Raw genomic sequence first — 12,655 nt, 5'->3', positions numbered from 1 at the left:
TCGTTGGTTTTTCAATAGCTGTGCTTTCCAACCACTTTTAAAAAGTTAACATTGAAAGGGCCAACGCTTCTTTGCTCAGCGTACCGGTTAGTCGACAGGCTGGTTCACTGGTATCTTTCAAAGATGGCCGACTTGCTGTTAATGATGGCAAATTTCCATTTCCCGTACGAAGCACAGATCCATTTCTAAATCCACAGACAAGAGAAATTAAATATGTTCTTTATTTATGGAGCATTTGAGGATATTGGTCCAGACGGGCTGAAAGTGTCTGAGCTGCTCTCGTTGAAGAAGCATTTGAATGAACTGATCTTAACTGCCTGAGCTGAACCTGTTAGAACAAGTGTCTTAATGGTAACTGGATTAAATGACAGCTGCCATGATAGAGGAGGAGTTACTGCACATCCCCCAGGATCCAGCACTTCTCATGCCAACATATCATACTTTCAACAAGATCCAACACAGATTGGAAATGTAAGGAGGAGGCTGGAGGTCCGTGTGGGTTAGTTATTGTAGCCCTGACGTTTTAACATTGAGATAGAATTAATGCAGGAAAACACAAGTATCTGTATTTACACCGAAACCATAATGCCAACAACTGTTCTATAGGTGGGGGGGGGGGGGGGGGGGAGAGCCGTGAGACTGTGCCGGGCACTTAACACACAAAATAATACAATAATGTTGAGCGCCTCTTTAAAGTCCTTATTATTCATTGGTTCATTAAGAAATACTCAAGGAAATAATATATATTGTTCGAAACGTCACTGCCTGCATGCCCAGAGTGTGTGTGTGTGTGTGTGTGTGTGTGTGTGTGTGTGTGTGTGTGTGTGTGTGTGTGTGTGTGTGTGTGTGTGTGTGTGTGTGTCTTGTATATGTTTTATTAAAACTCTTGTTTCACATCTCCATGTTTTAATGATTGAGAGAAGGAAGGAAGGAAGGAAGGAAGGAAGGAAGGAAGGAAGGAAGGAAGGAAGGAAGGAAGACAGGAAGGAAGGAAGGAAGGAAGGAAGACAGGAAGGAAGACAGGAAGGAAGGAAGGAAGGAAGGAAGGAAGGAAGGAAGGAAGGAAGGAAGGAAGGAAGGAAGGAAGGAAGGAAGGAAGGAAGGAAGGAAGGAGATGTTTTTCAGCAGCAGGGACTGGGAAACTGGTCCGAGTCGAGGGAAAGAGGGATGGTGCTAAATACAGGGATATGGAGCAGAACCTGTTTGACGCTGCCTGAGACTTGAGACTGGGACGGAGGTTCACCTTCCAGCAGGACAATGACCCGAAGCATCCTGCTAAAGCAACACTCGAATGGTTTAACCGGGAGAATTTAAATGTGTTGGAACGGCCTAGTCAAAGCCCAGACCTCCATCCAATTGAGAATCTCTGGTTTGACTTGAAGATTGCTGTTCACAAGCGGCAACCATCCAACATCAAGGAGCTGGAGAAGTGTTGCCGGGAGGAATGGGCAAAAATCCCAGTGGCAAGATGTGACAAGCTCATAGAGACTAATCAAAAGCGACTTGCAGCTGTAATTGCCCCAAAAGGTGGCTCTACAAAGTACTGACATCAGGGGGGTGAATAGTTACTCTGAAGTTTTCTGTTATTTTGTGCTCTTTGTTGTTTGCTTCACAATAAAAAAAAACACATCTTCAAAGTTGTAGGCGTGTTCTGTAAATGAAATGATGCAAACCCTCAAGCAATCCGTTTTACTTCCAGGTTGTGAGGCAACAAAACATGAAATATGCCGAGGGGGCGAAAAGTTCACTGTACATACACTTTGATTGATTGAGATGCTTTCTGTTGCCTCAGTAATTGAACTCTACTAAAGTTGTAATCTTGTTGGTCTTTATAGCTGAACTTCATGTCTCACTTGGTCTGTTATGTGCAAACCATGACGGGGTTAAACAACACGATGGAGAAATCCCTCTTCAGGTCGAGGCTTGACGTTAAATCCATTCACTTTAAAGAAAACCTCCAGCTCTGTTTTTGAGTAAACAATCGTAACCCTTTCGTTACTCTTATACATTTAAGAATGTAAACTTGAGACGGTAAAAGCGCTATAACTATGTCAGCGAACACATTGTGATTTTGAGTTGTTTCCCTGTTAATCATTCTAAGAGCACCTGGAACCCCTCCCTCTGATTACATCTCCTCATTAGCAGATTGCTGAGTGATTTTAGCCACTGATGTGTGCGTGTTTATGATCCACTCTGTCACACCTAGCATTGTGTCCTAATCGTGTTTTATTTCCAATCGCACATAAAAGGTGATGATATGAAATGAAGGATCAGGTCTGAACAAGGGAAAAGATCAAAAGGGGTGAGGAGTGTTTTTGTACAATCGGTTTTGAAGGAGCAATCAGGACTTTTTATAAGCCCTTAATCCTCTGGAACTGCTCCAGAAATATCACAATTATCCTCATTATTTCTGCCACTATGTGCTAATGTGGTTTATAGTTGGTGTAGAGGCTGATTATGCTTCATGAAAGGAAGGTTTTCTATAAATAAAGTCATTTTTTACCTTAAATATCTCCTTTCTAAGGTCACTGTTACATCCCCAATAACAGAGGGAGTCAGAGTGGAAGTTAACAAAGGTTTATTCCTTTTAAAACTGAATATTTCCCCAGACGTTCTTCAAGTGAGGAGGAGGAGTAGGAGCAGTAGGAGACGAGGGAGATTGTGCCAAACAAAATAAATAAATAGAACAAAACAAGACCTATCTCTAAATCCATCCTTGGAAACCAAAACTCAAACAGAATCCCCTCACTCTCTAAGGATGGAACAAAGCCAAACACACTAATCCACTAACCTAGTGTCTAACAGGTTTTAACTACGTGACGAAATGTAGAGGGCACCCCAAACTTACCTAACGCCTCCACCTCCCACCACACACACATCCACAGTAAACAGAACAAGACTCTCTCTAGAATCAGACACTAACACAGGGATCCTGCAGGATATGGAGTCAGCAGCAGGCCCAGGTCTGAGAGACAGAAAGCTTCCTGGGTGCTTCCCCAGCCCTGCCTCCTGATAGGCCAGCTGAGGGTGAGGGGATCCAATCAGCCATCAGTCTCAGGTGCACCAGCAGGTACTGATCAGCTGCCGATTAGCTGCAGTGAAGAGAGGGGGAGAAGAGCAGGAGGGAAAACAGCACCACAAGTACAGCATGCCGGGCCTGTAACAGTCACATACAACATCGTATAGATATTTCTGTTCTCTTGGGTTCGGGTTGCTATACTATAATGGATTTCATTTCTAGAGTAACCCGCCCAGCCTTGTTTATAACATGTATTAATACATTAAAGTCAGGGTTCAGGTGACGCACAGGTGCAGGTCGACGGTTAAATATGCTGATGAGTCTTTATTGTGCAAGAGTTCACGTCTCCTCCAGCCTCTGGCACATTTCTCTTTCTCTCCATGAATGGGGGCACTTGTGTTCCAGAGCTTCCTCTTTGTGTTCGGCCTGCTGCGGCCTGCATGATCCTTATCAGCTGGGAGTTAAGTGAGGAGTTGGGGGGGGGGGGGGGGCACTGTAAATCAAACCCTTAATGGGGGCTATTGCTTTTAAATCCTTCAGGTATAGGGCGAGGTCACAGAGAGGGAGACACTCAGAGCATTTATCCTCTGATGATTTAAGACCTTTCACCTCTTTCACTCAGTTTAATATCGTAAGGCGTTCCTGGAGTTTGTTGCTGTAGTGTAATAGTGTATTTTAACAGCGATACATATCTTAAAGCAGAAACTAAGAAAAGACAAAGCAGTGAATGCCATGATATGCTTTCATTCGGAGGAATTCAGGCTCTGATGTATATCAGTCTGAGTCTCATGGGAGCTGAATTAACACCCAAAGAATATTCTGCAGGAAGATTTGCATCACCTGAGACCAAGAAAACGATAAATTCAAGTTGGTCATTTGGTCCGATTAATAGAAAGGTGCAGGAATAACCACTTCCTGTCCCCTGGTCTGGAAGTCAATGGTTTTCTGAATGTGTTTTTGGTTGGTATCCTGCAATAATTTCTAAGAGATTTAAAGTCTTTGTTCTACAACAAAAAATGCTAATTTAAAATGGGTGGTTGCTAACAAGTGTCTAAATGAGAGGACTTAACATCATCACGCCCAACGTTAGCCGCCTTTAGCTTAGCGGTGGTGACGTGAAGTCATGTGACCGTGCTGTAGTTCCTTTATAGCCCAACATTAGGCTCCTTTAGCTTAGCGGTGGAGAGGTGAAGTCATGTGACCGTGCTGTAGTTCCTTTATAGCCCAACATTAGCCACCTTTAGCTTAGCGGTGGTGACGTGAAGTCATGTGACCGTGCTGTAGTTCCTTTATAGCCCAACATTAGCCGCCTTTAGCTTAGCGGTGGTGACTTGAAGTCATGTGACCGTGCTGTAGTTCCTTTATAGCCCAACATTAGCCGCCTTTAGCTTAGCGGTGGTGACGTGAAGTCATGTGACCGTGCTGTAGTTCCTTTATAGCCCAACATTAGCCTCCTTTAGCTTAGCGGTGGAGACGTGAAGTCATGTGACCGTGCTGTAGTTCCTTTATAGCCCAACATTAGCCACCTTTAGCTTAGCGGTGGAGACGTGAAGTCATGTGACCGTGCTGTAGTTCCTTTATAGCCCAACATTAGCCGCCTTTAGCTTAGCGGTGGTGACGTGAAGTCATGTGACCGTGCTGTAGTTCCTTTATAGCCCAACATTAGCCTCCTTTAGCTTAGCGGTGGAGACGTGAAGTCATGTGACCGTGCTGTAGTTCCTTTATTGCCCAACATTAGCCTCCTTTAGCTTAGCGGTGGAGACCTGAAGTCATGTGACCGTGCTGTAGTTCCTTTATAGCCCAACATTAGCCTCCTTTAGCTTAGCGGTGGTGACGTGAAGTCATGTGACCGTGCTGTAGTTCCTTTATAGTCCAACATTAGCCTCCTTTAGCTTAGCGGTGGTGACGTGAAGTCATGTGACCGTGCTGTAGTTCCTTTATAGCCCAACATTAGCCGCCTTTAGCTTAGCGGTGGTGACTTGAAGTCATGTGACCGTGCTGTAGTTCCTTTATAGCCCAACATTAGCCTCCTTTAGCTTAGCGGTGGTGACGTGAAGTCATGTGACCGTGCTGTAGTTCCTTTATAGCCCAACATTAGCCTCCTTTAGCTTAGCGGTGGTGACGTGAAGTCATGTGACCGTGCTGTAGTTCCTTTATAGCCCAACATTAGCCGCCTTTAGCTTAGCGGTGGAGACGTGAAGTCATGTGACCGTGCTGTAGTTCCTTTATAGCCCAACATTAGCCACCTTTAGCTTAGCGGTGGAGACGTGAAGTCATGTGACCGTGCTGTAGTTCCTTTATAGCCCAACATTAGCCTCCTTTAGCTTAGCGGTGGTGACGTGAAGTCATGTGACCGTGCTGTAGTTCCTTTATAGCCCAACATTAGCCTCCTTTAGCTTAGCGGTGGAGACGTGAAGTCATGTGACCGTGCTGTAGTTCCTTTATAGCCCAACATTAGCCTCCTTTAGCTTAGCGGTGGTGACGTGAAGTCATGTGACCGTGCTGTAGTTCCTTTATAGTCCAACATTAGCCTCCTTTAGCTAAGCGGTGGTGACGTGAAGTCATGTGACCGTGCTGTAGTTCCTTTATAGCCCAACATTAGCCGCCTTTAGCTTAGCGGTGGAGACGTGAAGCCACAGAGATTATTTTCTGCAATAATCCAAAATCCAATGGAGCTCTATTAAATATCAATGTCTCACATATTTTGAAACTCCTCATTTATACGGTACCATATGTTGGAGTACATTTTCATTGCCCTTTTTCTGACACTTTACTTTATCTCTCCCCTGCCCTCCTCACGGCCCTGAATTCCTCCGTTTGGATGTGAAGAAGTGATCTCGCTGACAGACACTCTGACACGTGTTGGGAAAGGTCAGCAGAGGACTGCTGAAGGCCTGCAGCCTCATCCATTACCGCACCTGCAGGCTGCGTTACCTGACGTGTGGCGACAGTTTTCCTTTCACTATCCATCGATCTGCAGGCGACAGGGTGGAACAGGAACAGCAGGGAGCTGAGGCGATGAACTCGGAGCTGACCCGGTATGGAGGGGATGCTCTCCGACTGTCTGTGGACTCCGGTTGAATCCCTTAAGTGGTCTATCATTCAAGTGGTTCTGAGGGTTTACTGCGCTCAGGTCATCTGTCAGAACATAACAAATTAGCTGGAGGTACCCATTCATCAGCCTCAGGTAAAGGTGCTCAGATATTCAACATTGAGTGCTTTATCAACGAAAAAAAATGGATGCAGACAGTCAGGAATTTGTTTTGTTCTTTCCCTACAGAGAGAAATGTTAATCTGTCATCTGGTGTTTTCATTCAGACTGAACTATTTTCATAACTGTTGGATAACCTTTCGGTAATCGGTAACCTAATCTGAGTATCAAATGCAATGAGAAGTGTTTTATGTAACACAACAGAACTATGTGACCTTAGAAAAGAAGAAACCAAGATATTTAGGATCAGAAATTATTGTATTTTTAGCAAAAGTCTAATAAAGTCGACATTTTGGAAAAAAATGAAGATCTATTCAAGCAGATTCAGGAAGTAGGCGTTTAGTAGTATGAGCCTACAGAACAGAACATCTCACAGAGAGAAACTTCTGATCCACTCAGAATTATGAAAAATAAGTCAGAAATAAAAAAAGTCCGATCTCTGGGAAAAAGTTTCATTTTGAAAAAGTCGAATTTCTGAAAAAGTCAGAATTTTGAGAAATGTCGAGGACCACCTGTAAAGAAAATAAGATCCCATAAAGCAGAACAGAACAGAACAGCTGACAGAGAAGAGAAACATCTGATCCACTCAGAATTAGGAAAAGTAATCAAATTTTGAGAAAAAAGATGTCAGAATTTTAAAAAATGTGGTTTCATTTTGGGGGAAAATGTTTAGAATTTTGAAAAAGTAGTCAAAATGTTGTACTTAGGGTTAGGGAACACTTTTTTGTAACCTGATAGTAATCCCATTGCATGTAATCCATTACTGAGATATACATGAACTCAACATATGTTGTAACTGGGAGTGCTGGGCTCAGAAGGACATATGGCGGGGGGGGGGGGGGGGGGGGCATAATGTCACACAATGTTCACTACACCTCCTGCTCCTGTGCCTGAGTGGAGCTTCCTGCATCCTGCATTGGCTTCCAATGAACTGTCCAAACTAATTATGATGTAATCTAGAATAAGATGTTTGGGCCGAACGGGGGACGGGCATAAAACACAATGAAAGTCCCAGAGATGCCAAATTGTAGACGGCTGTTCTGCAATCCCCTCTGTGATTGGTGAAATATGCTGGATAGTCTGCACCTTTCACTGATATTGAATCACAAATGATCTCCACAACTATTACAATTTAAAGCCTAAGGACTAAACCTGTGCAGATAAGTGACACCTCCGAGTTTAAGGGATTCAGAGGATTCAAACTTTTCTGATTTGGTGTTTAGCCTAAGTTTGATGCTGAGGAATCCTAATGTTTTCTGGGAGGATCTGAAACGCACAGTTCTGAGCGTCTGTGTGCCGCTGCAGACTGAGATAACTGTGAGACAGCGAGGGAACTGAGCCGCTTTACTCAAACAGAACAAAAATGATGACTGAATTTAATCTGCAGTTAATTGTCTCAGTGCAGAGTCTGCGGTGTGAAGATGTAGAAGCACTTTGTTTAATTTCACTCTGCTGACTTCTTATCAGCGGGGCAGGCGCTGAAAGCTCTGCTATCTCCTGCCAGTGTGTGTGTGTGTGTGTGTGTGTGTGTGTGTGTGTGTGTGTGTGTGTGTGTGTGTGTGTGTGTGTGTGTGTGTGATTTAGTTCATATCACGCACTGACAGCTTCATAACTCTAAAGATGTTCTGCTCAGTTTCACTCCAGCAGACTCTCTGTCTGAGCCTCAAAACACACACTGAGGATGAACACTTTTCAAGATTCAAGGTTCCATCCCTCTCTCTTCTACCGCTTTATCTGAGTCCGGTCCCAGAGGTAGCAGTTCCAGTAGAGGGTCCCAAACGTCCCATTCCCCCGGGCCACATCAACCAGTTCTTACTGGGGGAGTCCAAGGTTCTCTCAGGCCAGATTCAAGATTCAAATACTCTAAATATCATGAAAGCTTCAGGAGGTCTCGAGTTAAAGATCTGCCTGCTGCGTCACAGCCTTGTGTTACGTTGTGTCTCTGTGATTTAAGCCTCTGCAGACCATTTACATGCACAAAAACCTTCACAACGGGGAAGGAATAACAACTCTAAAGTATTAAAAGGCCGGCTTGTTTTCTTTGGAAATCATCTGAATAAAAGACGCTTGTGTACCGAGACTTTATGATTTAAGAGCTCTATTCGTTGCATGTGTATATTCAAATATGACTGGTGATAAAACGTGCAGTTATGATTCAGTTGGTGCAGAATTGAGTTGTTCAATAAGGGTCTGAATCGTGTTTCACTCTTGGGAAAAGTCCTGCAGAAACATCAACCTTCAAACTGCTGACTGAAGACCTTTCTGCTCCCATCTGTAGATGTACTGTAACAGTGTGTGGGGGGGTGTCGGAAAGACAGAGAGTTATTGCTGGTGTTGTGGAGGAGCGCAAGACCACGGGGAGGACGGGTGATAAGACCTGAAGGAACGTCTTTGTCTGAATCCGGATCACAGCGGGGGGGGGGGGGGGGGGGAATCTGAGATGTGTTGGAAATTAATTGCTTTCAATTTCTCTCTTTTGAGTTTGTTTGTTTCACATCATTGACGCACGTTTGATGCAGAGTAAGATGTTAGGGTACCACTTTACATTCAGACTACCCTTATAAAGGGTTTAGTTTGTATCTCATTTATTAATCAGGTTGTGAACACTTTATAAATCATTAATCAGCTTTTATAAGACGAGAGATAACAGGGCCACTGTGACAGGCTGCCTGCCAAATAGTGAGCCCACATTTATCTGTACTGCTAAGCCTTATATTGGCTACTTAGCTTAAGAATGCCAAGAAACATCAAGATGGATGGGGGAATCAACTCAGTGAACAACAGACACTAAGGATGCTGGCTGATGAAGAAGAGGGAGGACGCTAGGTAGCCAATATAAGGCTTAGTCATCTTGCCAAATAGTGAGCCTGTGTTGATGTATGAAAACTATGTCAGAACTGGTTTATAACTGGTTCTTAATGGTTAATAACCTAATTATAAACCCTGTATGAATCCTTTATAAGGGTAGTCTTATTGTAAAGTGGTACCGTTGATATGTATGGATTGCTGAAAACTGAAGGCCTTAGACAATATTTCTTGGGTAGTCTTTTATTTTGAAATCCAGAAATTGTGCTGTTCTCGTGTGTTAGAGAGAAAGAAGACAGCGACAGTAAGACCCATGGACACACAGCCCCACTAGTTTAAGTTAAAGCTAATAAAGTGGTATGGATTGAAGGATACTTCCCTCCCTCTCAGAACATGCAGCCAATGAGCTTCCACAGCAATTCCCTTGAAGCACGGGCAGACACAAGTTCTCTTTAGCATCAGAGGAATAAACCTGTAATGAGAAAGCCACTTGCATGCATAGACGAGTGCATGGATCTTATTTTGTAGGGTTGTCTGAGTTCCCTACGACCTTCTCCATAAAGGAACACCGGACATGTGACCATGTAAAAACACGGCCCTGTGTTTCATCAGGCTTTCCACATGAATCCTAGGCAACGTTTTACACATTATGGCCAAAGCCTTTAACCCTCTCTACCGAAGACAATCTTTCAGAAAATCTCTGAAAAAAGTCTGAAAAAAATGAAGTTATCAGAAATCTGAGAAAAGTCAGAGTCGGTTTTATTGGCTTCAAAAATCCATTAAGTTTCATAAAAATCTGACCTGCAATTCTCCGTAATCCCGCCTGACAGAAAAAACACCCAGACAAATATGTTTTCAAAACAAAGAACATCCGTGTGTGTGTGTGTGTGTGTGTGTGTGTGTGTGTGTGTGTGTGTGTGTGTGTGTGTGTGTGTGGGTGTGTGTGTGTGTGTGTGGGTACAGTATGTCTGCGCAGGTACATTGTGTGTGAGAGAATTTCTCTTTCCCGTAACCTTTCCCCCACTGTGGAGAGAATAGTGACAGTGTTTCAGTTTCAGACTTCGATCTGTCCCAGCATGCCTCGAACGAACACACACACACACACACACACACACACACACACACACACACACACACACACACACACACACACACACACACACACACACACACACACACACACACTGCAATGTGTATGCCAGTAAATATGACCGATAGTGGAGTAATGTGTTGTGTGTGGTGACAATACACAACCATACAGTGAGATTAATGGGAGCACACTACGAGCCTAGCGAGAGAGACTGTTTATAAAAACAGCAGAGAGACAGATTTGAGTGCAGACAGACAGACAGACAGTAAGGAGAGAGAGACAGATTTGAGTGCAGACAGACAGACAGGAGAGAGAGAGAGACAGATGGACAGCAGGACAGAGTGTGGTGTATTAATGGAGCAGAACGGAGTCTGAACAAGCAGATCTGCCGGGAATATGCTCCCGTTTCCTGGGACCTGCTGGGCTCTCTGACACACACACACACACACACACACACACACACACACACACACACACACACACACACACACACACACACACACACACACACACACACACACACACACACACACTGTACCAACATAATAAGGCATACGCTGGTGCACACACATGCATACAGGAGTTCTGGGCGGTCTCCTACCTCCTGCTTCAGCACCATCTGCCTGTGTGAAATATGAGCATCCCAGCTCTCCCTCTAACACACTCAGCTCTTCATTAGTTAATCCGCTCATTATTCCCTCAAACACACCGCTCCGTAACACCGTTTAGACACGACTCAGATCAATCTGGAACATTTGATATGTTGGTGGTAGAACGTAAACGACTTATCATCACGTCCAGATATTGAGTGGATCATTTCCCATCTGATTTAGTGGAACAACAACCTGTTACAATTCTGTCTCTGTATAAAATGAACCCTAAAAGACCATTGATTTGTTTATATATAAGTCAGTAGTGTTTTTTAAACTGTTTAAGTTGAACAGTACAAAATGATCTTGTCTCATTTCATTATTATTTTTAAATCAAATCAAAAATACATTTTCCATAAACACACATCTTTTTCACTTCCTCTCTTTTATTGAGATTTAGTTTGTAGATGTTGTTCTGAAACGCTGCCATCATTATTGAATTTAATGATTGAATTGAATTGATATTTGGTTTCATCGATCCTTTGCTATCTGTTATCTTTGTGCATTTATTAAATCCTGCAAGACTGTGAAATAAAAAAGGTTCCTTTTCGGATAATATTTCAGATATGTGAAAATATTGGATGGATTAATCTCAGCTGCAAACATCTGCACATATACTGCTGGTACTGCACTTAAAAGATGTAAACTAAAGCGGCCCTATGCTGCTTTTAGGGATGTTCCCTTTCCTATAGTGTGTTCTATAGGTTTTAGTGCATGTAAATGGTCTGCAGAGGGTAAAATCCCTGTGTTCCCTCCACTGGGAGTTTTGGGACACAATTAGATTCGATAAGAAGAACTTAACTGATCCCAATATGTGATTCCTCACCGCAGAATATACACATTGCACACGAGACAAAACAAACTGCAATATAATATCCAGGATTGACTGCAGTGTACAATATAGGTCTGTACATTTTAACAGGCTCTAGGTATTAGTTACACTGTGTTGTGGACAGTAGTTGTGTATTAAATGTTAAAGGCACAGTGTGAGAACGACTTATAGAGATGAGTAAATTAGGTCAAGGGGCGAACTTACGGGCATGAACCCAAACACACGACTCAGAGACAAGGGATTTCAGCAAAAGTCTGTTTACTGGATGACCTTGGTACAAAGGCATTCACAAACAAAAACCACTCGTATGAGAAAACATAACTGAGACAAGGGTCCAGGAGTAAACACGAGCCTGGGGCTAAATGTCGGACATTCACGTATGACGAACTGGCACTGGAACAGGGCAGACGAGGAGAATATATACACAAGGTGAGGAGACACAGGTGGAAACAATCAGGGCGGGGGAGACCATCACGAAAGAGGGAGACACACGGGGGAAGGGAGCAGAGACCTGAAACGAGAGAGGGAATTAATCTTCAACGTAAACTGGGAGGCACAAGACCACAAAGGGACAGGGTGAAAAACTAATGTAAATAAAACCACATTATTTTTGAGACATGACAAATGAAGGTTATTGAAAAGACAGACTTCATGAATTACAGATAGGGTGAAACGTCCAATGTAGAGCGATGTGTATCGAGGCCCTCCGTCAAACTGTAATATCTCTGATGCAGCTTAAATGCTTGGAACAACACCTGCAGGAAAGAAGCGTCTGTTGAACGTTTGTCTGAAGAGCCGCCCGCAGGATCTCTGCTTCAGATCGGTTCAGAAATCACTTCTGCATCTCTTATTACAGCCATGCTTTGTGTGTACTCCTTTTATCTGTGTTTCTATTAATCTCTCTCTCACACACACACACACACACACACACACACACACACACACACACACACACACACACACACACACACATACACACACACACACACACACACACACACACACACACACACACACACACACACACACACACACACACACACACACT

Source organism: Eleginops maclovinus, chromosome 23 (genome assembly GCF_036324505.1).
Source record: "Eleginops maclovinus isolate JMC-PN-2008 ecotype Puerto Natales chromosome 23, JC_Emac_rtc_rv5, whole genome shotgun sequence".
Classification (NCBI taxonomy): Eukaryota; Metazoa; Chordata; class Actinopteri; order Perciformes; family Eleginopidae; genus Eleginops; species Eleginops maclovinus.
This window is presented reverse-complemented; position numbering follows the sequence as displayed.